This window comes from Maniola jurtina, chromosome 11 (genome assembly GCF_905333055.1).
Source record: "Maniola jurtina chromosome 11, ilManJurt1.1, whole genome shotgun sequence".
In the NCBI taxonomy this organism is placed as follows: Eukaryota; Metazoa; Arthropoda; class Insecta; order Lepidoptera; family Nymphalidae; genus Maniola; species Maniola jurtina.
Window position 1 is genome coordinate 12,326,548 of NC_060039.1, and position 12,534 is coordinate 12,339,081.

The 12,534-nt window shown below is 35.0% G+C and overlaps 1 protein-coding gene and 1 non-coding gene across 2 annotated transcripts in view; both read left to right on the plus strand.

The window, feature by feature from the left end:
* LOC123869436 (kinesin-like protein CG14535) overlaps positions 1-12,534 on the plus strand; it is a 460,509-nt gene that overhangs the window by 77,286 nt on the left and 370,689 nt on the right. The window lies entirely within an intron of this gene.
* Positions 8,878-8,960, plus strand: Trnal-caa. Its single transcript has one exon. It is a non-coding gene; the product is annotated as a tRNA-Leu (tRNA).

Genomic DNA, 12,534 nt, shown 5'->3' on the forward strand with positions numbered 1-12,534 from the left:
ACACACACATACAAACTTTCGCCTTTATAATATTATATAATTAGTGTGATAGTGTGATTACATGATGCTTGCGACTTCGTCCGCATGGATTTAATTTTAGAGGGAGCCCTTATAGGATCCCTTTGTTGCCTGTCTGTCTGTCTGTCCGTTCGCCCGTCACTTTGATTTTCCAAGACTTAAAGTAGCTTATTACGTAGGTACATAATATATCCGTCCCCGAGATATAAGCTTATCATCATCACCGACATCAAAATCGGTTGTACGGATGGGCCGCGAAAAGCTAGCGAACAGCCAGACAGACACACTTATGCATGTATATGAATTTTTCGCATTAGTATACCTATAGATGGCTATGACGCGTGGATTTATTTTCTTCTAACTTTCTTCTATTTAGGTTTTTTGGCAAGGCAGTCATGTTTTTAATTATTTTTAATTACAAGTTGCTGCCTTATAAACGTTCAGTTTTCTGTAAAACCCAGCCTTGATTCTCAAAGCTTGGCTTCTATTCTAAAAGATAAATTAAGATAACTTAAAACTTACACAAACGAAGCCTCCGGCTCTTTACAGCAAGTTGAATAACTACTATGAAGTTCAGAGTATAAATTGAATAAATTATTAAAATTTACAAGGGAACTTTTCAAAGCCGCTCCGCGTAACTTATTAGGTGGCGTACAAAGTTATTAAATACACTCGTACAAGTGCCGAGTAGAATTATATGGAATTTCAACGTACATGCAGTCTACAGAGGGACTTATGTGTACTATAACTTATGTCTAGGGTTGCCAGTTGCCACTTCATGAGTGTTCCTTAGGTCAGGTGAGGTTAGGTATGCCTCATTTTCATGTATTTTTTTCAAGACAGTCTTCCATTTATCCGTTTCCTAGGTTGACTTGAATCAGGAAAATAGTATCTATCTTAGTATAGAAAATAGTTCCGTAAAATGTAAAAATGGAGCCTTATTAATGTCACTCTGACACATGTCTGTCTGACTGTCCGTCTGTCTGTCCGCAAGTCACGGGTCTCTAACTCGTAAACGAAACGAGTTAAAAATCTGTAACTTTGGTATTTGGTGTAGAACATCGACCCAGAACCAAATATTGAATTAGAAATTCAATTAAAATGTTTTTCAGGGCTCCCCATCATTAAACAAAAAATGCGTTTCAATTTTCAAAGTAAGATAACTATACCAAATGGGGTATCATATGAAAGGGCTTTACCTGTACCTACATTCTAAAACAGATTTTTATTTATTATAAATGCATAGTAATTTTTGATTTATCGAGCAAAATGTCGGAAAAAAAACCCGAGTACGGAACCCTCGGTGCGCGAGTCTGACTCGCTCTTGGCCAGTTTTTTTCTACTAAAGTAAATGCCAATGTTTCATTTTCCATAGTGTGTAGCAACCCTGAGCTTACCGAAATCGGATATGGGTATAATAACAGCGTGTATTGTGGGATATTGTGGTACACGTTTCCTAGCTCGATTCTGCCAACACACGTTAGCTTTAATAAGTTAGCTATTGCACGCTGAGATGACGTACTGTGTAGAGGGAGGCTGATACTGATGTTTAACAGGGCTCTCTCCGTCACTCGCTTCATACAATCGTAGTTCCAATTTCATTTGAATATTAAGCAACCAAAGTCCATGAAATTTTGCAGACATATTCTAGAAACTAATATCTGTGTCTGTGGTTTTCCAGATTTCTGTTAAAATATTCGGTTTCAAAGTTACGCGGTCTTAAAAATTTTCATACAAATCTTTGAGCCCCTGTAATTTAAAACTACATGTTTTTAGAAAAATCTAAAACACCACAGACACAAATATTAGTTTCTAGAATTTGTCTGCAAAATTTCATGGACTTTGGTTGCTTAATATTCAAATGAAATTGGAACTACGATTGTATGAAACGAGTGACGGAGAGAGCCCTGTTAACGATCTATATGAATTCTAAAGCAGCTCTAAAGTCTCCGAGTCTTCTATCACCATCATTCACTATTCATTATCATCTTCATTCACCATCATTCTTTTCATTGAAGGGCGCCACGCTTCTTGAAATATTAATAATATTTTATTCAAATAAACTTCAAAAGTTTATTTGAATAAAAAATCTTTCAATTCTTTTAAAAAATTATGTTTTTTAGGGTCCTGTACCTCAAAAGGAAAAACGGAACCCTTATAGGATCACTTTGTTGTCTGTCTGTCTGTCTGTCAAGAAACCTATAGGGTACTACCCGTTGACCTAGAATCGTGAAATTTGGCAGGTAGGTAGGTCTTATAGTACAAATACAGGAATAAATCTGAAAACTGAATTTTTTTTAATGGTTACATCATTTAAAAAAAATTAAAATGTGTTTCAATTTTCAAAGTAAGATAACTATATCAAGTGGGATATCATATGAAAGGGCTTTAACCTGTACATTCTTAAACAGATTTTAATTTCTTTTTATGCATAATAGTTTTTGATTTATCGTCCAAAATGTTGAAAAAAATACCCGAGTACGTATCTCTCAGTGCGTCGACTCGCACTTGGCCGGTTTTTTTCTTTAAATCTAGCCCAATTTCAGCTGAGCACACAAATTTTTAAATAAACTTCAAGGCTTACTAAATATTGGTAAGTAAAAGTTCCTAATGTTTAAAATAACCATATTATTATCTTTGCCTTATCGCTGAAAACAGTTAACTGTGTTAAAAATAAGTTATGTGCCATTAGGAATGATAACAAGGAAGTTAACAGCTGATAACCCCTTCGCGAAGGTCTGACATGCTTGTGGGTGGTCGAACATGGACATTATGCACGAATCAAACGTGTTTAAACTAACTATCACTACCCATATAATAAATGCAAAGGTACGTTTGTTTATAAATAATTTTTAAATACATGGGTATTGGGTACCTATATCAAAAATCGCGGAACCGGCAGAATTAAAAAAAACAGACCGTCAAGAAAAGAATTAATCAAAACATATTAAAAAGAACTACTTACAGTGTATTCAAAAATTATGCAATAACATTATGGAAATTAAAAAAAAACTAAGTATAACAATGTCGTTAACTCTCATAAAATAATGCACTCTGCGAACTTGCACCTCCATTTTACTTTAGCAGACGTCATAACGCTTAAAACCCTTTTAAAATTGCAATTAATTACAGCCAGAGCTATCTAAATAGGTACTCCATTAAATTCATCAAAGGGCAGACATAATATTATGCTCTCACTCTAACCATAATGGTTACTAACGATAGAAATATAGGCTTGCTGAAGGAAATAAAACCGGTCAAGTGCGAGCGACTCGCACAGGAAGGGTTCCGTAAGGTTCTGTATCTTCGTACAAGATATTATAACACTATGCATTTTTTAATTTTTTTGGTTTGCAGGGTTACCATTTCGAAATTCACCGGTTTATTTGTTGTAATAGCAGCAAAGAACTATACATTCTTTGTAAATTTCAACTCTACCTATAACGGTTCATGAGATAAAGCCCGCTGAAAGACAGACTACCGGACAGCGGAGACTAAGCCCATGATATTATCCTTACTCTGTGGTAATAGAGGAACTCTCGGGTACGGAACTCTAAAAACACAATTTTTTAAACGCATGCTACATTTTAAAAGGGTTATTTTAATGTAAACGCTAAATATATGTGATACTTTTTAGTACACCCTTGTAAATTATGTTTACAAATCAAAAGTTACGGTTATGACCCTTCACACGTTATGTTACGTTGAAAAGCTAAACCGCAAAAGTCGGCTTTTATAATGTAACTTTTAAAAGCATTTCACGTGTGAAAAGGTTTTATTTTAAGTAGTGCAACGTTTTTAAATTAATTTTTACGAAACGCCACTCAGTGAAGACTGTAAAATTAATATTTAAATTAAAAGAGAATTTCTTTAATTTAAATTTTATTAATTTTTTAAAGTGTCACACGAAGTGAGCACTCTCGACGTTTACGCCATCCTCGGTTTTTTGTAAATAAAAATAGCGAGCAAACTAGCAGGCAGGTCATCTGATGTTAAGTGATTACCGCAGCCCATGAACATTTGCAGCATCAGAGGAAGCACCAATGCGTTGCCGGCCTTTCAGGAATTTGTTGATCCGCCCCTTGAATAACCCCATGTTGTATCTAGAGGGAACACCGCTGATGGGAGTTGATTCCACTGTTTGCATGTGCGTGGAAAAAATAATACGAAATCATAATAACATCATAATACAATACCTACTACTAATAATAGGGACTAAATTAAAAAAAAAAAATGATTTTTGGACATGTTTAAAATAATTTTATTAACGTTACACTGTACGGAAGGCGAACAATGACGACGACAAATATTTTTTCAATTCAATTCAATTTTCTTTATTGCGAATTTGGGTTAGTTTACAGATCTTAATATATATTGTTAGTGTTCTGCCAAATTCTACCTTACGGCATGCAATAATACAATAATACAGTCATGTCTTGTTATTAAAATATTATCAATTCATTATATTTTAAATTCTTTAACATAAAAATATTCTCCCGCAGAAATTACTCCATTTTTATGTTAAAAATTTGAAAAATGTTTTTCGTTTATCGCGCCATTGATCGCCTTCTTTACAGCGTGACGTTATTAATTAATTATGTTAAAAATTTCGAAAATACAAATGTTTTCTTTAATAATAATGAATTCTAGCCCCAAAAACTACCGCTACTTATACGATTTCATTGTACATCCATCAAGCCATATGCCCAACCCCATACGGGCTGAAAGTAAATATTTTAATCCAAGTGGTAGGTAATGTGTTTAAAAAATTAATGCACCTCGTGTGAGCTGCGTAGCCGCAACCAAAGCCGTGAGTTTCGATGACAGCACAGTAAACAGTGGGCACACGTGTTGTGGTTGGTGGTACAAGTCACTGCATGCAGCGGCTACATTAACAAGTGTAAGTTAAAAATTTTCAACACCCCCGACATGTGAAGGTTACAGTAACTAGAAAAGAGCTGATAACTTTCAAACGGCTAAACCGATTTTCTTGGACTATTCCGCGCCTACGATTCAAAGTATCTGAGTTTTCCAAAACATCATTTTCAAATAAATAATTAAAATAATTAGGTATATCTTGGCAACGTCCATCTTGACAGCTTGACATTTGTCAATTGACACTTGAATATTATGAACCTAAGGTTCATCTAACCTTCTTTTCTACAAGAAAACTAGAAAAGAGCTGATAACTTTTAAACGGCTGAACCAATTTTTTTGGATTATAGCTAAGAACACTCTCGATCAAGCCACCTTTCAAACCAAAAAAACTACATTAAAATCGGTTCATTCGTTTAGGCGCTACGATGCCACAGACAGATACACAGATACACAGATACACAGACACACACAGATACACAGATACACGTCAAACTTATAACACCCCTCTTTTTGGGCGGGGGTTATAAAGGCCCTAAAGAGCATTTAAAACTGGTCTAGTAGGAAACGGACTCGCACACGACGGTTTCTATACCATTGTACAAGATATAATGCTATGTACTTTTTAATTTTTTTAGATTTTCATGGCAGCCATTTTGAAATTCGCCTTCTTGGTTTTTATCATTTGTTGTTATAGTAGCAACACACTTAGAAAATTTCCACTCCATACCTATTATGGTTCATGAGATACAGTCCGATGATAACCAGACAAACGGACGGGCAAAAATTAATTTTATTACCTGAAGAAGTGACACGTGACAAATGAAGTAAATGATTGGATTGGAGAAAAGGTGCCATTTTTGTTTGTTATAACTTAGTACACACTTAACAGGGCTCTCTCCGTCACTCGCTTCATACAATCGTAGTTCCAATTTTATTTGAATATTAAGCAACCAAAGTCCATGAAATTTTGCAGACATATTCTAGAAACTAATATTGTAGAGTTTACCTTTACCAAAATATAGGCGGTATATTATTTATCTTTACATCGCTCTACGCTTTTATTTCAGACCGGAGCTTAGTTACGCACCGTCGCGTTTCTTTTTAATAATGTGTGAACTCCCGAAATACATAAATTTTATTTTTTTACCGCCGCTCTAAAATTATTGTGGCATTCAAATGACTGCAATAATGCTTTCCTGGCCACAATAATACATTTCTTTTTCTTTATTGACTATCCCATGTGCTAAGTGGATGTTAATTTGTTTTATTTCATGGAATAGTAGAACGAATCCTTACTGTAAATGTATAACGTGTGTGTGATCAAACTCTTTTAACATTGGATTGTTCTACGTTGCTGCTTCACTAAGCGCTGTAAAAGTAATATATCGTGGCAAACCTTCAATGGATTAAAAATAAATGCGAAATAAGCTTGGTAGCTTTCATGCAATGATGATCACTGAGTTAGTGAAGCATGCTGCAGAAATCATAGAAAGTGATCGTTCAGATAGATAGATTATAATTACACTCATATAAATTAATGTTAGTTTTTTTTTAATTTAATTTAGTAAGTATTTTTCTTAAAAACAAATTTTCACCATTTTCAAGTCAGATATTTTACATAGATACTTAAGAAAATACAGCACGGCCATATTTTATGTCCTTTCTCATCAGACAGAAATCTTCCCAGATAAAGGGAGACAAAAACATGATTCCAATCTATATTAGAAGCTCGTCTTGCTGTATCGTTTTATTACCAGTCTGATAAAAGATTTCTAAAGAATATAGTCTGTGCCGTAATATAAGGCATTTTTCCACAGTCCCTCCATTATAGACGCTTCAATGGGTAATGCAAGATGAGACGCCATAAAAGGATTACACTGGAAATGACACCTCTTGATTTATGATACCTCCGTAACTTTAAAAATGTATGCTGCTTTTTATCAGACTATCGCAGCGAAATTTTAGGAGCCTGGTATTTCATATCTTTGGTAAGTATTATATAGATTTCGAAAATGAATAAAATAATGACTGGCTGATAAAGTATAGCCTAAAACCACTAATTGATCGAGAAGAAACATAGAGGATGTGTTAAATGCTAAAACAAATGCTATTTAATTGCTTTGAAGCTTACCTAACTTCGAAATGTGATAGGTGCATGTCCGGTGCCGAACTTTGGACTCCCCGAATAAAATATGGCAGACACCACTAGGCTATCACCACTTCTCTGATACACTTACCTAATTTATTCCTTTACTACACACGCCAGCAGAATTAGCGGAACACAAAAAAGAGGGAATCATAGTTAAACATGAAACAACAATTAAATCAAGGTGGATGCGACGGGTCTGCCCGCGAAATTCAAATTTTATTTGGTTTTTCGCAATTTGTAAACTAAAAAATCTTTACTTGAAAGGGTCCAGTTTAAGAAATTAGCTCTAGTATCGACTATAACTCACAAATTAGTCGATACTAGAGCTAGTTTTGTAATTTTTGATATGTATTGAAAAATTATTTAGATTGGGTATCTTATCTACTGTGATCGCATTACAAGTGGTTCGATCTTAGCACGAGGCGTATAACTGCGCAGTGCACAAAAACAGATCTCAGCCTAACTTGCGTCATTATAGTCTATGACCTAGGCAGACAGCCCCATATACAAGGATCCAAAAGCTTAATTTGCTATATTCCGCCAAACCAAAGAAATCTGTATGGTGCAACATATTATCTGTATGGTCGGTGGTGGTTCTTTGGTTTGGCAGATTATAGCTAATTAAGCTTTTGGTTCCTTGTATATCATGGACTTCCGCAAAATAACGCCTGCTTCTATAGGTTCTGCTTGTTCAGTGTAGGTACTGAATACTGACTTGTTATGCGATCACCATACCGCATCATTTTTCTCTAAATCCGCGTAAAACTTGACGCTACTTCAGTGTCCCCACAAAGCGGGCGTTTCAAAAGACTCGCAATCCTGGGCCCTCCTGGCTGCACTGGGGGGTCATTTGGATGAACTGGCGATTCTTTGAAATGTTAAGTATCCGATCTTGATTACTCAGTAATGAGGTATAATTCAAATTTTGCGCCCTCCTGGTTACCCCAGACTTTAGAAGCTAGTGCTCTGACGACGGAAAGGGATACTCGTGGACTCATTTATGCGTGTTCGTCTACTGTGGATATTTTATTGGAAACTGGTCTACATAAATCTATTTCAAAAACTAAACTAGTGAGAAATATAAAATTTTGGTATATTATGTAACAACAAATACTAAACACAATGATTTACAAGTGTAAATTAATTTATAACACCCGCCGACAAGTGAAGGTTACAGTAACTAGAAAAGAGCTGATAACTTTCAAACGGCTGAACCGATTCTCTTGAATTATAGCTAAGAACACTCTCGATCAAGCCACCTTTCAAACAAAAAACTAAATTAAAATCGGTTCATTAGCTTAGGAGCTACGATGCCACAGATAGATACACAAATACACACGGCAAACTTATGACACCCCTCTTTTTGGGTCGGGGGTTAACAAAATAGTTTGTTAGCTGTGAGCAAACAGTAACAGTTTTTGGGGTTTTCTTTCACGGTTTATTGCAATGTTCCTAGCTCGGAAAAGAAATATTTTATACACCCTAAATATGATGTTCATGACAATTATGTACGGAACCGTAATAGAGCGAGGCTCAACTCGAACTTGATCGGTTTTTGGTACCAAATTGGGTACCATTGGAGAGGTTTTGATTTAGAATTTGTAAGATATTGATGTTATGATGATATAATTAGGTAATTACTAATTACGTACACGACGAGGGTTCCAAACGCGCCCTGCTCTGAGAAGTGATGTTCTTAACATTGAATCATACAGAGAGGTTTACTTTTCCTTTGGGAAGTTAGTTTTAATCGATTATGATGCATAGCGTTGCGTCAGCGTGCAAGGTGCATTGTGTATATATTTTCCTGCAATTTCATCAGCATGCACACAGTCAGAATGGCCGAGCGGTCGAAGGCGCTGCGTTCAAGTTGCAGTCCACTATGTGGGCGTGGGTTCGAATCCCACTTCTGACAGTTTTTTTAATAAATTATTTATTAGACACAAGTGACTTTACAGTGACATATTTGTACACTAATATATTTTCCGAAGAAGCTACCTTCTTGGTGAGCGGGTGGATGAGGAATTGGAGGAGTTAATGGGAATCACTCACGATAGTTTAAACGTTAAAATTGGCTGTTATTATTATCTTTTTTAACCCCCGACCCAAAAAGAGGGGTGTCATAAGTTTGACGTGTTTATCTGTGTAGGGGAGAGTGTGCATGAAAGAGCCAGGCTTTGAAAGAGCCGATGTGATTTTCCATTACTTATCGATATTCTACCAAAGTTTAATTTTACTCCTTAAATGGCAACACTGGATAGCTGTTACCCACAAACATTTGACAGTTTTACGACAGCAAATGGCCTCACAGGACTGTTACGAAAATTCGGAAGCCAAAAAGTAAGTTTCTTTGTGTTTCTTTCATCTTTTTTTTCAAAAAGGGTATTGCATAAGTTGACAAAACTGATATACAGTATTGGCGTCTATATATTTGCCCTTGTTTTGCATAAATAATATCAGATCAGCGTTCTGGTATAGTCCCTTTTTTTTGAAGTTATATTTTTAAAAGCGTCGTGTTTTGAAAGAGCCAGTTATTTATGCTTTGAAAGAGCCGCCTCTTTCATGACACGAAAACTGGCTTATTCAATACATCGTTTAGTTTTAATTAACCCCCGACGAAAAAAGAGGGATGTTATAAGTTTGACGTGTGTGTCTGTGTGTCTGTCTCTGTGTGTGTGTGTGTCTATGGCCACGTAGATCCTAAACCAATGGACTAATTCTGATGGTTCTTTTTTTTTGTTTGATAACTGATGTGATAGAGATTGTTCTTAGCTATAATTTATTTATTTATTTAATCTTTATTGCACAAAATACAAAAAAAAACAAAAGGCGGACTTAATGCCTAATGGCATTCTCTACCAGTCATATTTATAGAGGTCAGGGGTGTCCAAAATTTTTAATCTTAGTTATTTCATTATTATATGATATATGTTTCAGAATAAAAAGATATGTCTTCGCAAGCGTCAACAGCTAAAAAACGGGTAAGGCCCACAACTGCTGCAATAGAAGAGGCTGTAAAAGAAGTGCTTGCTGGAAATCAGTCCATAAATAGAACAGCGTTAGCGTTATCGTGTGGCCTCAAAGGGGTGATTAATTTCTTCTGCCAAAAATGTTTTTAATTTTAAATTGTTTTTATTTTTTAAGTTATAGAGTAAGAATACGAAAAAGGGAATTTTATGTTTTTAGACAAATTTTTATTAATTATTTAATTTTTGACTAAGACAAAGTTCAAAAGTTTTAATTGTTGATTAAGACAATGTTTAATTATTACTGAGACTGTTTAAAAATTGTGATTTTCATAGAAATACTAAAGTAAGCTTAGTATTAATCTGATTTTAAATACTTAACATAATTTTAATTGATAAAAAACCGTTTAGTACCTCAAAAGTAGGTATCGGCTCTTTCATAACACATAGTGGCTCTTTCATTGACCTGCTGCTATGAAAGAGCCGATTTCCTTTTTTTTTTAAACTATTTATATAAGAGATTATCAGCGTTGTTATCCTCTTTATTTTTATTTTATAACATTGCCAATTAAAGTGATTATAAGAAAACCTAGTTTCATTTGAAAATAATATAGTAAAAGTGTGTTTTTTTTTACACTATTCAAAACTGGCTCTTTCATCCACACTCTCCCCTATCTGTCTGTGGCATCGTAGCCCCTAAACTAATGAACCGATTTAAATTTAGTTTTTTTTGTTTGAAAGGTGGCTTGATCGAAAGTGTTCTTAGCTATAATCCAAGAAAATTGGTTCAGCCGTTTGAAAGTTATCAGCTCTTTTCTAGTTACTGTAACCTTCACTTGTCGAGGGTGTTATAAATTTTTAATTAACACTTGTTACACCGTCTATTTAATGATATTTCACTCGTACAAACCAATTTTCATTATCACATTCCTGTCCAGACGTCAAAATCGGTTGAACTGATTAGAAAACAGAATACCTCAATCTATTCCATTGGAGTTCAAAAAATATTATCAAAAGTTGAACTGATGTTATGAAACCAACAAGAGGAGAGTCTGATCTGCTATCAAAGGCAAGCAACACTTGCCCTCTGACCTGCAATTAATTATAAATTATAATGAATTATCTCTTTTAGTGATGATAGTGACTTTCAGTTTTTATCATATGAATAAATAAACTGTTTGTGTATGTTTTTATTGGCATGTATTCGTATCGTAGGTCTGTATTGTTTTCTGATGTAGGTACGAGTAAGAACCACTTTTTCAAAATAACATGGTACCTAATTGCACAATCGAAGATTATTAAATGATCAGAGCCATGGATGTATAAAATACCTACTCCAAAGAGCGTGGAATTTACTTGCAAGTTGCAACTCGCTCCAGCAATTCTACTTATTCTATAAACAGTATAAACGGCAGCGAGATGTGCAATAACTACTGATTATTATATTTTAAGTGCCTACTCTTAAATGACTTTTAACCGCTACGGAAATTATTGTAATTTCCGTATAGTAGGTATAATATGGCCACTATATTATTTCCTTCCTTCCCATGTTTCGTTTATCATAGGTAGAGCAAAGAATGAAAGTGTCAAAAAAGCATAGAAAAAATGTAGATAAGAGAGGTAATGTAATAGACAATATCACTTTTCGGGATATGAAAGTCAGACAGCACGGAATATTTGCCTTGTACCTACCAGCGAGGTTACCTACAAGGAAAGCATAGGTATTAAAGAGTTGTGTACATTTTATTTGGAAAATCTCCAAGCAGTAGAGTCTTATTTGAAATAGGTATATTTCAATGAAAACGAATTGCATGTGGATACTATCTTATGGGTTTCAATGAGTAAGTAAATAGAAACAGAGTATCCTTTCACGTTGATTTTTCTCGACAACAAAGGATAGTACAATAAAGATCATAATAACACCTATTCATTGCTTTTCTCCTAGTACACTTGGCCGGTTTTTTAGAGGTGTAATTTCTCTTCGGTGTCCCATCCGAAGAGAAATCGACTTATTACCTAAGTAGGTGCTAATTCTATACCTATTGCTGATTTCCTAATAGAGATTTCCTAGAACAGTTAATCCTAGTTGATCGCTTACTGTGCATACTGCTGGAGAGAACTCTCTCTCTCCACTAGCTCCACTCCGTAGCGACAAGAGCTATCAAAGAAAAACTCATTGGAAGTTCAGAAGAAGGAAGGAACGCCATTGGAAGTTGAAAGTTTCCCGGGAGTTATGCAAATTGGTGGTTTTATAGATTTCGCCGTGCTCTTTCCGAATTTTCATTTTGCCACCTCGTATCTTTGTCGCTCGCGTCGCCATCTTGGAAAGCGTAGCGTCCAAAAACAGTTTTTGACGATAACTTTTTTCCGACTCATTTAACGATAAATGAGTCGGATAATGGTTATGTAACAAATAAGATATTAGTTTCTAGTTACTAGTTTGGTTGCTTAATATTCAAATGAAATGGGAACTACGATTGTATGAAGTAAGTGACGGAGAGAGCCCTGTTAAAAAGAAATATT